Source organism: Capricornis sumatraensis, chromosome 10 (genome assembly GCF_032405125.1).
Source record: "Capricornis sumatraensis isolate serow.1 chromosome 10, serow.2, whole genome shotgun sequence".
Lineage (NCBI taxonomy): Eukaryota > Metazoa > Chordata > Mammalia > Artiodactyla > Bovidae > Capricornis > Capricornis sumatraensis.
This window is the reverse complement of record NC_091078.1, coordinates 60,480,124-60,495,947: the sequence shown is the minus strand read 5'-3', so window position 1 is coordinate 60,495,947 and position 15,824 is coordinate 60,480,124. Positions and strand designations below refer to the sequence as shown.

General features: G+C 41.7%; 1 long non-coding RNA gene across 1 annotated transcript; it reads right to left on the bottom strand.

Moving 5' to 3' along the window:
• Window positions 1-7,885: 7,885 nt before the first annotated feature.
• Window positions 7,886-15,304, bottom strand: LOC138086955 (uncharacterized). The gene is made up of 3 exons (XR_011145466.1): window positions 15,162-15,304; window positions 14,382-14,674; window positions 7,886-8,012 (listed from the first exon to the last, which is right to left on the bottom strand). It is a non-coding gene; the product is annotated as an uncharacterized lncRNA (long non-coding RNA).
• Between the last annotated feature and the right edge of the window lie 520 nt (window positions 15,305-15,824).

The window sequence follows — 15,824 nt, the reverse complement described above, 5'->3', positions numbered from 1 at the left end:
ATTGCAGCAGACATCACAAAATACACCCATCACTTCCTAAAACCTTTGGTTTTCAGACCCACAGCTGTATCTTATATTTAAGTCATCAGTAAAGAAACATATGTATAGCACATGGCATGCCACAATTGGAAAAATATAGCTTAGCATCTGTATTTTAATAGGACTGGCATTTCTTGACAATTTCAATAGGGTCAGTAATCTGTTTTATTTTATACTGTTTAAAACATTATTTTGAGATAGGCCCATAGGTTTCATCAGGCTGCCAGTGGAAACTACGGTCCAAAAAAGTTAAGAGCTGGGTTTGAGTTCAAACCTTAGTTCTGCCATTTACAAAACAAGTTACCTGGGCCTCAGTTCCTTCATCAGTAGAATGGGGATTACTACCTACCTTATGGATTAGCATCTAGCATCTGAAGAAAACTGATTTCAAAACCAGCCGAGACTGCCTGATGAGGCACACAAAGCCTGAGCATAGTGGAGCCCTCAGTTGCCCACCTCTCCTGTCACAGAAGCCATTTGTCCCCCTCAGTGTGGTTGAGACCAGCTCTCTGCGGCTGGACATAAGACCATACCCTTCTTAGATACTCTATCCCCATTCTGAATTGGCTGACATTATGAGGCTCACAGGAGGGGCCAGTCGCCTCCCTCTTTTAAGCACTGACACGCAATTCCACACTTCTCCACAGGGTGGAGCTGGTTCACACAGCTTCATCTATCAGTGGGACCTTTTCACCCTGACATGCATTTCCACATATGTCCACTGGGCAGGGTTGGTTCACACTCTCAATCTGTCAGCAAGACCAGGAGCACTGCCGGAACACTTCCGTTAGGACCATCTCACTATCCAGCCCTTGCTTCCCTCCATTCGCTTTCCTTTCCCACCCCCACCCCCCTTCCCAACAGAGCCTGCCTTACAGAAACGTGCCCCCTCTGTGCTCCTTTCCAGTAACCTTCTACTCTTAGAATGGTGGTGACTATTCTGACTTTTAATACCATGGATTAGCTTTGCTGTTTTTAAAGTTTATTTAAATGTTCAGTCGCTCAGTTGTGTCTGATTCTTTACAGCCCCAAGGCATATATTTTGAAATGGCAACCCACTCTAGTATTCTTGCCTGGGAAATCCCACGGGCAGAGGAGCCTGGTGGGCTCCTGTCCATGGGGTCGCAAAGAGTTGGCACACAACTGAGCAACAAACACATACTAAATATATTCTTTCGTGTTTGGTTTCTTTTGTTCAATATTATGTTTGTGAGATTGTATGCAGGTGTATTTCATCCATTCTCACTGCCCTATAGGTTCTACTGAGTGGATATTCAATAAATTTGTCCATGTATCTGTTGACTTGGCATCTGAATAGAGTCCAGTTTAGGGTCTGCTTTGTGGTTGCTCCCTGGAGGGTGGCATCCATGCTTCTACCCAACCAAAACTGGTTTAGAGCTGGGGACTAATGATGCAATACACTCACAAGAGGATTTGAAAGATTGATCACATAGTAAAGCTTTCTGGGGACAGCAGGGCCCACACTCAAACCAGCATGTTTGGCTTAAGCAGAAGAGGCAAGTGGCTCTAGTTTTTACAGTGGATGGAGAGAGGGGGATCAAAGGTGAAGACGCCCTCTCCCACTGGCGGGAGTTTGAGGAGTCTTACCTTCCCACTCATGCCAAGGAAGCAAGTATCTAGCTTTTCTTATTGGCATGTCCAGGAGTCGAGTGAAAAGGGAAAGAGGAATGATGGGGCTTGCAGGCTATCATGGTCAAACATCAAAAATGGAATCAGACTCTTTCTTTTATGGTTATTGTTAAGAAGTACTGCTGTAACATTTTTGTACAAGCCTTTTGGCAAACATATCACACATTTCTAATGGGTGGGTGTCTCTAGGACTGCAATTGCTGGGGAATATGCTTGTCTTGGGTAAATACTGCCAAACAGTTTTTCAAAGTGATTATACCAAATTACATTCCCTTCAACAGTATTTATGGCTGTACCAGTTTGTTTATCCACTCTGCAGCTGAGGGACATTTGGTTTGTTCCCATTTAGGGAGGGGGGGATTACAAATAAAGCTGCTGCAAACATTCATATGCAGGTTTTGGTGTAAACACATGTTTTCATTTCTTTTGGGTAAAAACTAGGAATGGGACAGCTAGGTTGTCTGGTAAGCCTATGTTGTGCAGTGAGAGAAACCAGGCACACTGTTTTGCAAGGTGGCTGCACATTTTGCACCTCCACCAGCAAAGTATGTGAGTTCAAACTGCTCCACAATCTCCTGAGTACTTGGATTGGTCAGTCTTTACTTTTAGTTATTCTATTAAGTGTGAAGTAGTGTTAATTGTGCTACTGAGTTGTATTTCCTTAAGAAATAATGACGTTGAACATATATGGATGACTATATATCTTGCCATCCATATATGTTCTTTGGTGAAGTGTCTTTTCAAATCTTTTGTCCACTTTTAAAGCTGAGCTGTTTTCTTACTGTTGAGTACAGCGGGCTCTCTGTTTATCTTGGATACAAGTCCTTTATCAGGCAGATGGTTTGCAAATATTTTCTCCTAGTTTGTGACTTGTGTTCTCGTTACCATAACAGTATCTTTTGAATAGCAGCAGTTCTTATATTTTAGTGAAGTACAAACAACTTTTCTTTACAGATTGTGCTTTTTGTGTCTTACCTAAGAAATCTTTGCCTACCCTTAAGTCACAAAGATTTCTAGAAATTTTATATTTTAAGATTTACATGTAGGCCTGTGATTGATGAGCCTATATTAGCAAACTTCAAAAGGTATTTGAAAAAGGGTCTGATAATGGACACATTGAAAGAGGGCAGAGTTTACATCCAGTAAAACACTGAAGATACATTAGGAGGACCATAGTTTCTGTGTATAGCATCAAAAGTTAAGATTTTCTGCTAATTCAGAGTTTATCTTTCAGAAAAAACTGGCAAGAAGTTCTAGGGATGATGAGGGCTGCTTTCCTCTCTGGATCCTCCCTTTAATAGATGTATCACCTTTATATAGTATATTTATGCAGCCTTTGTTTTGCCTCTCTGCTCCTAAGAGGACCATTTGTTTAGCCCTTCAAAAAGTTTAAGAGTTGGGAGGGAGATTTGTTTAATGTAACATGACAAACAAAGCCTAAGTAGCATAACAAATACACAGAGAGTTCATCGTGTGATCAGGATAATTATTAATTTGTAATGAATAACTTTTAACAATCACCCACCAACGTCCAGGATCTACCTGAACCAATCTAAGAATTATTCATCTTATGGAAAGAAGAAACTTCACTTCTTTCATTTTATGGGTTATCTTCTTCTCTCTACCTTGAGCCACAGTTAAAGGTCATGAGCCATTTTAGTCTTCCTTTTACAGAGGCAAATGAGAACTCATTGGTTTGGGAAGCCCCAATGGCGTTAGCTGCAGTAGGCCTTGTTCTAGAATTCCCACTGGTTTTACAATGGACTTTTCAAGTTAAAAACAAAAACCCAGTTCCAAGGATTAGAAAAAGGACATAAAGCCAAATGTCTGTTGGTTCTCTATATTTCAAAGCAGCTAACCAGCAAAAATGCTGTGTCAGGGAGGAGTCAAGTTTTACTTAGGCAAGCTTTAGGCAAGGGACGTTTTTACAGCATCTATCACCTTGCGTACCGAAGGCAGAGTAAGCAGCAGTTAGCTGCTTTAGAGACAATGCTAAAGTCTGCGCTAACTACTGGGTAGCCATAGGTCACCACTGCAAAGACATTTGACGGAGAAGGCATGGTGGAAAGAGGCAGGCAAGAGGCTCCTGCTGCGCAGCAGTAAACTACAGTGGTAAGCAAGGTGAGGACTTCAGAATCCTATTCCCAGCCCCGCAGTCTTTCATACTCTAGACTTGAGGGTATTTACCTGGCAACTCCACACAGTCCCAGACTCTTGCGGTCTTCTCTCAGCATATCTTGCGTGCCACAAAGTAACCTCCTTCTCTTCCCAGACTAAGCCTTCCCAGGGGCTCTGTGGTCTCTCTGAATTACATCCAGATTTACCTTGTTCACTATCAGTTTTGATGCAGCTGTGGCCAGTCACCCTAGAATTCCTGAGCATGGTTGAGGGCCCCACAGAGTCTTGTGGGGATGGCCAACAGAAATCACAGGGCTCTTTCCATCTAGGTTCTTTATGGAAGTTCCTTTTCAGAGACCTGTATCCTGCTGGAACATATGCGTCATATGGATTCTATGGTGACCTGGGCTGCAGAGGAACCCGGGACATAGTTGAGAACTTGACAATAAGAATGCAAAAAACAAGTAAGACATCTCTCAGGGTTGGAGTGACACTACTGGAAAGCTAGCTACATGTTGAGACGGCTTGAGTCTTGAGATCTGGTCGATCGATGAACTGCAGCATTACCGTTCCTCTTGATCCTCAAAAGGGCTTCAGGCCATGTAAAGCCTCCTTGTTGCTAAGTTTTGTTTAGTTTTGCTTAGTTCCATAGTTTTGCCACTAGATCACCAGAACTTTGGAATTTGGAAGGGATATGTGGTTTGTAACTTATAAAAACATGTTTGAAAAATTGTCCCATAAAATTGAGAACATCAGTCTGAGTTAGGTATGAATCTATCTTTTCCCAGAGAGGAATGCATCTTTGGAGTCCTTCTGACTATGGTAGGATCTTCCTTCCAGGAGGGGTCTCCTCAGGCTCCTCAGAGAATAAGCCTAACAACTCAGATCCAGTGGATGACAACTGACACATATCATCTTTTGGGGTGCTTCCCCCCCATTACCAGTGACAGAAGAAGGGCAGTGCACTTAAGAAATAAATCAATAAACTGGAAAGTTCTATCATGCTCCTTCATCTGACTATGCCCTAGGATCACAGCTCAGATAGGAAGGAGAAGGAGGGGCCTGGGACTTCCTGTTGCCCATCCTGGTGGAGGCTATAAATAGGTAGCACAGGAGAGCTAGCTGCTAGTGTGTGGGCAGCCTTTTCTGTATCAGGGCCCCATTTTCTAGGCTCTTTGCTGGTTCTTACATTGGAAAGTGACAAGGGCTATAGACCAGAACAGGGAGCATATAAACATATTCATACAATGGCCAGTTTTGTCTCAAGCATTTCCCTTTATGTACTTCAACTTCTTTAACTCATAAGCAAAGCCTTCTTGGGAAGAAATTCATACTTATAAATCCAATACACTAAACTTCAAATATTAGGAGTCTAAAGGCCTCCAAGTGTTCCAATATCAAGAATAATTTTGTAAGATTTCACCTTAAAAATTGTACATTGCTTAAACATTTCAAACCAGTTATAAAGCTGTCATTCTACTAATCAAGATCACCCTTCCTGTGATAAATTTATAAAATATCAAATACACAAAGCCACTTACTGACTTCACACAAAAATGTTAATGCTAATGGGTCTTTTCCTTAACTCTTCCTGTGCTTTATTCTAAAGCTTTCCAGGTTAAAAAAAATGCTTATGCACCTAGGGCAGGCAGTTATCATACCAGGGTCTGCTAGCAGACTCTTGGGCTGGGAGGAGGAGAAGCTTAGTTGAGAACACATGGGCAACACTAAATTCTATATATAGTTATGTTAATCACTCCATAATGTCAAAGGGGTAATAATTGGATGAAATAGTATATAACATATAATATCTTGGATTTGCTTTAAAATACTCTAGGGAAAAAAAAATGTTAATATGTAAATATATACCTAAATACATAAGTGTAGGTGTGATCATCTAGTCCATTTCCCTGTGTTCAAGTTTTATTTTATGTACTTTTTTTTTCCCTAAAACTCCACAGCTCTTAGCCACATTGATTACTTGAGTAAGTTTTGAAATTCTAAGATACATAAACATGTATGTTTGTGAACTAAGTTGCTTCAGTTGTGTCTGACTCTTTGCAACCCTATGGACCGTAGTTCGCCAGGTTCCTCTGTCCATGGGATTCTCCAGGCGCAAATACTGGAATGGATTGACATGCCCTTCTCCAGGGTATCTTCCTGTCCCAGGGATTGAACCCATGTCTCTTAGATCTCCTGCGTTGCAGTTTCTTTACCACTGGCACCATCTGGGAAGCCCAAATATACATGTTTAGATATGTAAATACCTTTACATAAATATCTCTAGAGATCACTGAAGCCCTGATGGAAATGGCATTCTTTCATATTCATAGAACTATGCAACATTTGAGGATCTTTAAAATTAGATCCATTTGGATTTTGGGTATTTCGCATGGTTTTCTTCAGACTCAATGGCAGAACTTACAGATTCATGATGCTACATTCCCTTTGAATCAGAAAATGTCTCCTAACTGCTATTTTTAACAGTTTCTGTATTATGACACTAATAAATGGATTAATATCAACACGATTGAGTAGTAAACTCAACGGTAATGTTCAACAGTGTTTCTACTTAAATTCTTGATTATGTGATTGTACTTCCTTTACTTTTGTGCTGAAAATGTTGATTCCTAAAATAATACACATAATCACTACTATGTTTACTTATACAATGGCACCCCACTCCAGTACTCTTGTCTGGAAAATCCCATGGACGGAGGAGCCTGGTAGGCTGCAGTCCATGGAGTCGCTCAGAGTTGGACACGACTCAGTGACTTCACTTTCACTTTTCACTTTCATGCATTGGAGAAGGAAATGGCAACCCACTCCAGTGTTCTTGCCTGGAGAATCACAGGGACGGGGGAGCCTGGTGGGCTGTCGTCTATGGGGTCGCACGGAGTCAGACATGGCTGAAGCGACTTAGCAGCAGCAGCAGAAGAAAATTATTTAAAAATACACCATTAATATGATCAATAAAGCTACAGGATTAAGTCTAATATTTTTTATGCAGTTTCCTTTTTTTAAACTGTCTCCCAAAGTGTCATTCCCATTAAGTATGTGTAGGCGAACCATGTTCCAGAGCTGCACTGTCCAATACAGAAGCCACCGGCCATATGTGGCTACTGAGCACTTGAATGTCCAAACTGAGAAGTGCTATATATATAAATCACACACCAGATTTCAAAGACAATAAACGAATGTAAATATCTCAGTCTTAAATCTTAAATAATTCTTAAATCAATAATTTAATACTGATAATATCCTGACAATATTTTCATTATTTGGGTCCTGGCAAGCAGGACTCCCCATGACTGGGACTCTAGTAAGCAGAAGATGAAGAAACCACTCATGCAGATGAAATTTGTCCTCCAGCACCCCCTACTGACAAAGCTCAACAGTGAGCCTGCTGACAAGGAGGAAACGTGGTATCACAAGGAAAGCAGTGAAGGGTGGATTGGAATAAGATGTTAAGTGACAACTGACACACCTTCTCTAAGGAGGGCTTGCTCTTTTGTTTTCATGGGCTTTTTATAGGTACATAAAAGACAAAGAGTTTCACCAACAGCCTTAGTGAGATTTTGCAACCTCTGCTGGTGGCCATTTCCTTGTTTTCTCACAGATCTCTGATTCAGACTGGCGATAATGAGAGTTTGTTTGCCTTAAACATTTTGCGAAATTATGGTCCCAGGATCAGGCTTGGAACTTCTGGGCCATCTCTGGTATCACCAATCCCAAATTACACAAAACAGGGACCAAAATGTTTTACAATAATTTACTGAAAGGATGTTGGGAGTTCCCTTCCTGATCCAAACAGAAGCATCAATAGAACATTTATCTAACCTATGGAAAAAGAGTGTACATCTGATTTTGAGGGGTCTGAGAGGAGAGGGTTACAGCAGTGGTCAAACAGATAGACCAGCAGGTTTAACTTAACGATGCTTGCCAGAAGCAACAAAGCCTTTCTGAAATGTAAGCCAGCCAAGGACAGAACTTAGGTACAGCACTGCCAGGAGCAGAAGGCAAGGGAGGAGAAGATAAAAGTAAGGCATGAAGGGATCTCATGAGCTTTGCTGCTTCATCCTACATTACACCTTCTGTTCTTCTTCCATGTTGCTCCTTATCCTGTTGACGAGGCCAGACGATCAGGGGTGGCAGAGTCACAGACAAAATTTCAAGGTAAGATGTTTTCACTTGTAGGGACTACACTGCAGAAGAAAATATGGGAGAGAATGGGGTCATGGAAGCTGGGCCTGTGGCCCGACTCCTCCTGCCTCTCCTCATGTTCCCTAGGGCACCTTATATTCAAGAGACCACCACTTCAAGTTTCTGCCATGTCTTGTCCTGAGTCCCTTTTGCCCCTTGGTTGGCACACAGGGAGGTGACTTAAAGAGGAAAGCCACACTGGGGGAGGACAGAGTGCAAGGGCTTGGTAGTCATGAGGCCTTTCTAGCCCCAACTCTGAAACTGACATGTTGTAGGAATAAGGCCCCTCTGGGCCGCAGGGTCTCTATCTGTAAAGTTAGACCTGTTCCAACTCCAGGGCCCTATCAGAAAAGTCAAAGGATAAAAGAAGTGACAGAGCCAGGGTTTGGGGAAAAGGTGACGAGAATAAACAGCAGACACAAAAGCCCTTGGTCTGATCTCCTGGTATTAGCACTGAGGAAGGTGACTCACTCTGGCCCACCCAGAACTGCCCATTATTCCTGGCCCACCACTCCCATTTTCTCCTCTGACCTCTTGGGAAGACAAATTCTGTCAAGTCATGGACATAAGACATAGCCTTAGTCATCAACTCAGTAAAAGCTACTAAGAGTCACATGGATGGCTTATTTGCACTTTGTGAGCTAATCTTGTTCCAAAGCTGCATGAATTCTGCCACACCTATGTGGACACACAGAAGGTCATTTTCCTGTGCCTTGCCTCTACCAAAGCCCAGGTTTATAGCCTTCTAGGTACTTTGCATTGATCAAATAGCATGTCTTATACATTCAACCTCTGTAGCCCTGTCACCAACCCTCATCTCTTGTTCTCTCCATCCAAAGCTTGCCCATTCTTCCACCCTGCTCAAGTGTTATTCCAGACCTGCCCTGTTGCTAATTCCACACTATCAGATGGCTTGATGTCCCTGCCCTCAAGACTGTTCTGCCCCATAGTGTTCTGACTGCCTGTCAATAAATGTGTCTGCGGAGACTGTAACAAAGATATTACTCATTTAGTCAGCTATTATATACAGTGATGGGCCAGCCCTTACATTATCCTCCTGTTTTATTTAGTGCGCACCACCAAAACAGTAAGTACTTCATAACATAATTTTATTTTCTAATACGATTCTGTTTTCAGAGGTTTCTAGAGAAAAAAGTTTACGTTCTGACTTGAAAACCTTCCTTACTACACTGTATTCCTGACAAGAAACCTCCAGAAATACCCTAGTGAGCCCCCAAAATCATTGGTCTTTAATCCTAAATTAGATGGAATAAAATATCTACCTGGCGTGTGGGATGAATTTACCTCTCCCAAATCTCATACCCTCAGATCTTCCCGGAACATTCACATATAGGTGGGCTCTGGGAGAATAATAGGCCTCAGAAACTAATTCATTTTGTTTCCCCCAGAAGTGACCCTTGTCCAGTCAATCTGATCTGACTTTCCTTACCTAACATATTGTGACCTAGCCTACTGAGATTAAAGCTTATGACTAGAACTCTTTTCCTTCCTTGTTGACTTTACACATATTCTTTCAGGTGTATAGATTATTTTATGAGAAAGATTATAAACGGTGAATGGTAGCGAAAAAGCAATTCAGCTTCCCCTTACCACTCCAAATTAGCAAACAACCATCATAAGTCCTGACTGGGGAATGTTGGGCTTTCTCCCAGTGGGTGAAAGTGTCCAAGTGGAGGCTGGGTGATCAGTGGCCAGAGGATTCCACATTGATTCACAGCTGGAAATCAGGAGTCCTGAGTATTATCTCAACCTCACAACTCAATGAGTCTCTTTCCTATGCATAGAGAGAGAAAGAAAAAGTGGAGAAGTCCAACTCCTACAGCCCTTGTCTTGGCACTTCATCAGATCGTGTATTAAAGGCTTCATGTATTAAAGTGTATTAAAGCAGATATACTGTCTTTTCAACTAAGTTATAGGTCCCCAGAGGCAGAGTGCACTGCCTTTCTTTTCCCATTCCACTCTTGACAGTACACAGCCTAGGGTTCACTGTTTAAACGGTATTCAATGACCCCCAAATTCTCATCATCCTTTTAATGGCACACTCTAAAGTTACTCCTGAATACTCCATATTCAGGGATATGGAGATACGGTAAAGACTTGGTCCCTGCACAAAAGAAACCCCATAACATCAGTGTGTAGAAAGACTGACTTGTAATGAAGGCTATCTCATAGTTATGGGTATTGGCATATCCAGAAATCACAGTTATGGGAGACAGAAGTTCAAATGAGGAAATTGAACATTCTTGCTTGTGAGATGGATGAAGAAATATTTGACAGATGAAATCCTCTGGACCTGGGGATGAAGTGGGACTCAAAGGATGAACAGTGTTTTACCAGGTAAAAAGTGAAAACCTAAAAACTTGGATGCAACACCCCAGTCAGTGATAGCAGTATACACTTTCTTCTCAAGTGCACGTGGAACATTCTCCAGGGTAGACCACATGTTAGTCCATAAAACACATCTCAAATAAATTTAAAAGAACTCAAATCATACAAAGTATGCTCTTTAGCCACAGTGGAATTAAATTAAATCAACAACATAAGGGAATTTAGGGAATTCACAATTAAGCAGAAATTAAACAACACACTCCTAAGTAACCAATGAGTCAAAGAAGAAGTAACAAAGGAAACTATAAAATACTTTGAGATGAAAGACAGCTAAAACAAAACACACAAAATTTACAGGATATAGCGAAAGCAGTGCTTAGAAGGAAATGTATAGCTGTAAATTCCTACATTAAAAAAGAAAAAAGAGGGACTTCACTGGCAGTCCAATAGTTAAGACTCTGTGATCCCACTGCAAGAGGTGTGGGTTCAACTCCTCATCAGGGAACTAAGACCCCACACGCCTCTCATTACGGCCAAAAAAAAACCAAAATAAAATATATTAAAGTTAAAAAGAAAAAGGAGGAGACTTCCCTGGTAATCCAGTGGCTAGGACTCCTCACTTCCAGGGCAGGGATCCTGGGGTTCAATTCCTGGTTAGAGAACTAAGATCCCATATGCCTTGGGGCAACTTAAGCCCATGCACTACAACTAGAGAATCCACTCATTGCAATCACTAAGACCACGTGCCACAACTAAGATGCAATACAACCAAATAAATAAATTTAAAAAAGAAAAGACAAAGTACAACCTGGGTGGGAACAGATGTCCTTCCCCAACTTCAACGAAGAACAGAGGCACAACCTGGACCATGCAGGGCCTGATGGTATAACGGTGCCCAGCTTATCACTCAAGAGAAGGAAATGGCACCCCACTCCAGTACTCTTGCCCGGAAAATCCCACGGGCAGAGGAGCCTGGTAGGCTGCAGTCCATGGGGTCACTAAGAGTCGGACACAACTGAGCACCTTCACTTTCACTTTTCACTTTCACTTTTCACTTTCATGCATTGGAGAAGGAAATGGCAACCCACTCCAGTGTTCTTGCCTGGAGAATCCCAGGGACGGGGGAGCCTGGGGCCTGCCGTCTATGGGGTCGCACAGAGTTGGACACGACTGAAGAGATGCAGCAGCAGCAGCAGCAGCAGCTTCTCACTAAGTGATAGGAGATGGGACAGAATCATGCATAAACACCAGAGTGAGCATGACAATTGACTCATGTCATGGGAACAGCCAAGTACAGGAGACACAACACAACTACGTTCACAGGGATGAGGAGAGATTTGAGACTGGGATACGGTAGATGTATCAGGAAGAGCCCAGCTTTCTTCACGGGGATAGATTGGAGCAAACTCTTCTTTTACCTTTTTCATTATTATATGTGCCTCCCTTACTTTTCCTCTCTGAGTGGGGCCCCAAGAAACTCAAGTTACACAGAATACAAAGCAAAATGTTAGAAATGACTCAAGAAAATACAACGTGCTCGGGAAAGGCAGTGTGTTTCAGAAGAAAAAGGAGTAGCATCAGGGAATTCCCGGGCAGTTCAGTGATTAGGACTCAGTGCTTTCACTGCCATGGCCTGGGATCAGTCCCTGGTTGGGGAACTAAGATCCTGCAAGCCACACAGTGTGATAAAAGAAAGAAAAACAAAACAGGGTAGCATCAGTTTAAAGATCAGGAAAGATTTTATTCACAAAAGTAGTGGCATATGAAGGTGAAAGGATATGAAAGACTTTAAAAATTGCCTTCTGATCACAATAATAAAATAAATTTAGATTGATAAATACAGAAAAACACAGAGAGAAAAATGAAAATTGCAAATTATTATCCTACTACTCAGATAAAACCATCATTAATATTTGAGAGGTATAGTTTTCCTCATCTTATTTGTATCTGTGTCTATCTATAAATATTTATAGATACTATAAATATAAATATCTATAAATATGGATATACAGATATGAAAGTACATGTGCTTATGAATATATACATACATATAGACATAACTATACATACACATATATTTCATAGATGTATATGTAGATATATATCTAGATACAAAGATATAATTACACATAGATATCACTACACATATATTTCAAAACAAAAGTTGTGACTGATAAGGATTCTAACAGTGGAAATGGAAGGTAATAAAGAGACCAGGCACAAAAAGGAAAAGACAGTACAGACAGGCAATGGAACCTTCCAGAAAGAGTATGAGCTAAACGAGACTAGATTCAAATCCTGCCTCTGCTTCTATGGAAACATAAGCAACTTACTTATCCATGCTGAACCTCAGCTTTCTCATGTGTAAAATGAAGACAATATGTACTTGATCGAGCTGTTTTAGTGATCAGACACTTGAAAACATCAGATATGAAGCATCCTGCCCAGAGAATGGGAGGTGCTGAGCGTGTGCTGGTGTTGTACAGCAGGCTGTCTGGGTAGCTGCATGTGGTGCTGCTTGCTTCTTTTTTTTTTAATATGGACCATTTTAAGAGTCTTTATTGAATTTGTCACAATATTGCATCTGTTTTATGTTTTGGCTTTTTGGCCACAAGGCATGTGGCATCCTAGCATCCCTGACCAGGGATCAAACCCACGGCCCCTGCACTGGAAGGCAAAGTCTTAACCACTGGACCACCAGGGAAGTCCCTGGTGCTGCTTACTTCTAATGTAAGACACTTACAGGTAAGAGGGAGGCCAGGGACACTCTCTCACACATATGAGCGCTCAATTCATTAAGTCACCAAGACAAATAGATGGTATGGTAAATTACATACCATAAAATTCTCCATTTTAAGGTGTACAATTCAGTGGTTTTTAATATATTCACTAAGTTGTATAATCATCATCTTTAATTCCAGATCAATTCCATTTTTATCATGCCCAATCTGGGTGATACCCATTAACTATCATTCCCTATTGCCCTTTGTCTCGCCAGCTCCCACCTCGTCCCCTTACCAGCCCGAGGCAAGCAATAGCTCGGAGATCACAAGGATTCCAGATCCCAGCTATCTGAAAGAGCAAATTAGCCAGAAGTGGTCATAGGTCTTTTAAAACTGTTGGTGAACTCCCCTTAAGCAACAGCTTACCTAATTTCACAAGCAATCACAATCTGCACAGGACACAGTACTTAGCCATCTCACAGCTTGCAATTTCCCTCTAATCAGCCATACCATACTAGGCAACAGACCAAGGTTATCAGCTCATTTTATCTAATTATTTTAATACTCATCACTCTCAGAAAACCCTTCTGACTCTCATAAAACAAAACAGCAGGAGGAGTTTGACAGCTAGCACTTATCTGCTGATTCATGAGTAAACTTGAGTCAGGCAGATAATTTTTCTTTTCTGGTTTTTCCTGAAACAGGGCAGGCATGTCCCTGCCCCTGAACAAAAGCATCACCATAGGGAGAGTAATGAGGCCACCAACTTGGGTGAAGTGTCTGTCTGCATAATCCATTTTTCTCTCAGAATTATAAAGTAACTGTCCATCATCTCCGGCAAAGGAAACCACTATCCTGTCTGTATTGAGATAAGGATCTAATTTAGATGTCAGCTACATTCATGAGCCCTCAATTCATTAAGTCATCAAGGCAAACAGATGGTGCCTCACAATCAGTGTGATGGCAAAATGGTTCGAAGAGTGGAGATCAGTCAATAAAAACCTATTTGCAGTGCCACTGAGTGTGGCAGTGTGTTCCAGAAGAGGCACCTCATTCTCAGAGAAATATCAGATTGTAAAATTAGCCCTCAGTCACCACTGGGAGAGACAGAGTCAGGGAAAGCAGAGAGCCAATGGGTACCCAAGGCAGCTGGGGAGAGGAGAGGAGGGTTCTGAAAGGGAGACTGTCTATGGGGTGGTGATCAAGAGAATAAGAAGCCACAGGAGCCCACAGCCCCTGTCCAGCTACCGCAGTCCAGCAGCAGAAATGCAGCCAGAGTTACTGAACTCTGGTACTCACCTCGGCAGAGAAATAGCCTTGAGTCATTCAACCAACATTTTCCATGTGCAGGGTACCACCAAGTGCTGTGGGTGGAAACATAATGGAGGTTCTGCTGCCAGGGTGCTTGCAACCCAACGTTCATGCACAACCACAGGACTCTCCATCATACCAAGTACCAGGAGCCAGCTGGGGAGCCCGGGTAGAAAATCACATTTATCCTTTCTAGTGGAAAGAGCTGTTCACCTGTGGTAAACAGAAAGCTTTTTGCTTCCAGTGGTCAAGTCTTTCTTTGTGTAATCTAGTCAAATTACCTGTATAAATACAGATAATAAAAATTAGTCAACCTTTTCACTTACATAGTTTATATAAGATTATAAATTTTCTAATCTTTAAAATCAAGATATAAACTACCTAAAACTGAATGCTAAAGACACCAAATTCTGTCTACTCACTCTCTACCGAAAGACATATTTAATAAATTATATGGGATATAAAATTACATCAAATTTTAAGACAAAATGGTTCTGCTGCTAATTCCAAATTCAACCACTTCCAACACAAGGGAAAGAGGCAGGTGGCCTTCAGGTCATCTAGAGAAGTTACATACCCACCACCCCACATGCCCCTCTCCCTACCCACCACACACCCCAAACAATTAAATAGGAAGAACGAAAAGAAATTCTGAGGAGCTGCAGTGAATCCAAGATCCATTTTTTAGTGACAACCACACGGCTTTTTGTTAGAAAATATTGTCATTGAAAGTCTTGCATCAAACCTAGAAGGATGCAAATATATTACCTTATTTGAGTTGTTTAAGTGCTTTCCTGTGTAAATAATCTTCTTGACATCACTGTACACAGGAATCGGGCAAATTAGCACATTACTGAGAGTGAAGACACGTCTCATCTCTGCCACAGTTCTTTAGAGCGCTGGCCCCTTGTCATTCAGTTATCTGTCCACGTGTCACTGGCTGCATGTACACAAAAGCAGAAGTAGCATCAGAGATTTACCCAGGTTTCATGTTTGGTTAGTGGAGTGGGAAGCAGGTTTTCTAATCAAGTCAGGGAATTTGAGAGAAAGTACAGGCATATGAGGAAGGAGTATCCAGAGCAGTGGGGAGGACAGGAGAGAGAGAATTAAGTTCAGTTACAGCCATCTTACAGAGTCTGGAATTTTATGATGGCCTGGACCCTGGTCAATGTTCCCTGAGCACTGGTCTGTATGGACTATTACTGCTTTAAAGCAGCAGGCCTTGTCAAGGTAGTAGAGGAATGACACTACTGCATGCAGCTGCCTTCCATATCCTTAAGACCTAGAATATGCCCTCAATACAAAGAATATTAAAAGCCACAAACTGAACAGCCTTTAGCTTTCTGGTAGAGAAATGCTGATAGGACCTTTCTAATGCGTTCAATTTTCAATACCTCAAACACACTCAGCTTTTGTAAATATCCAGCTCTA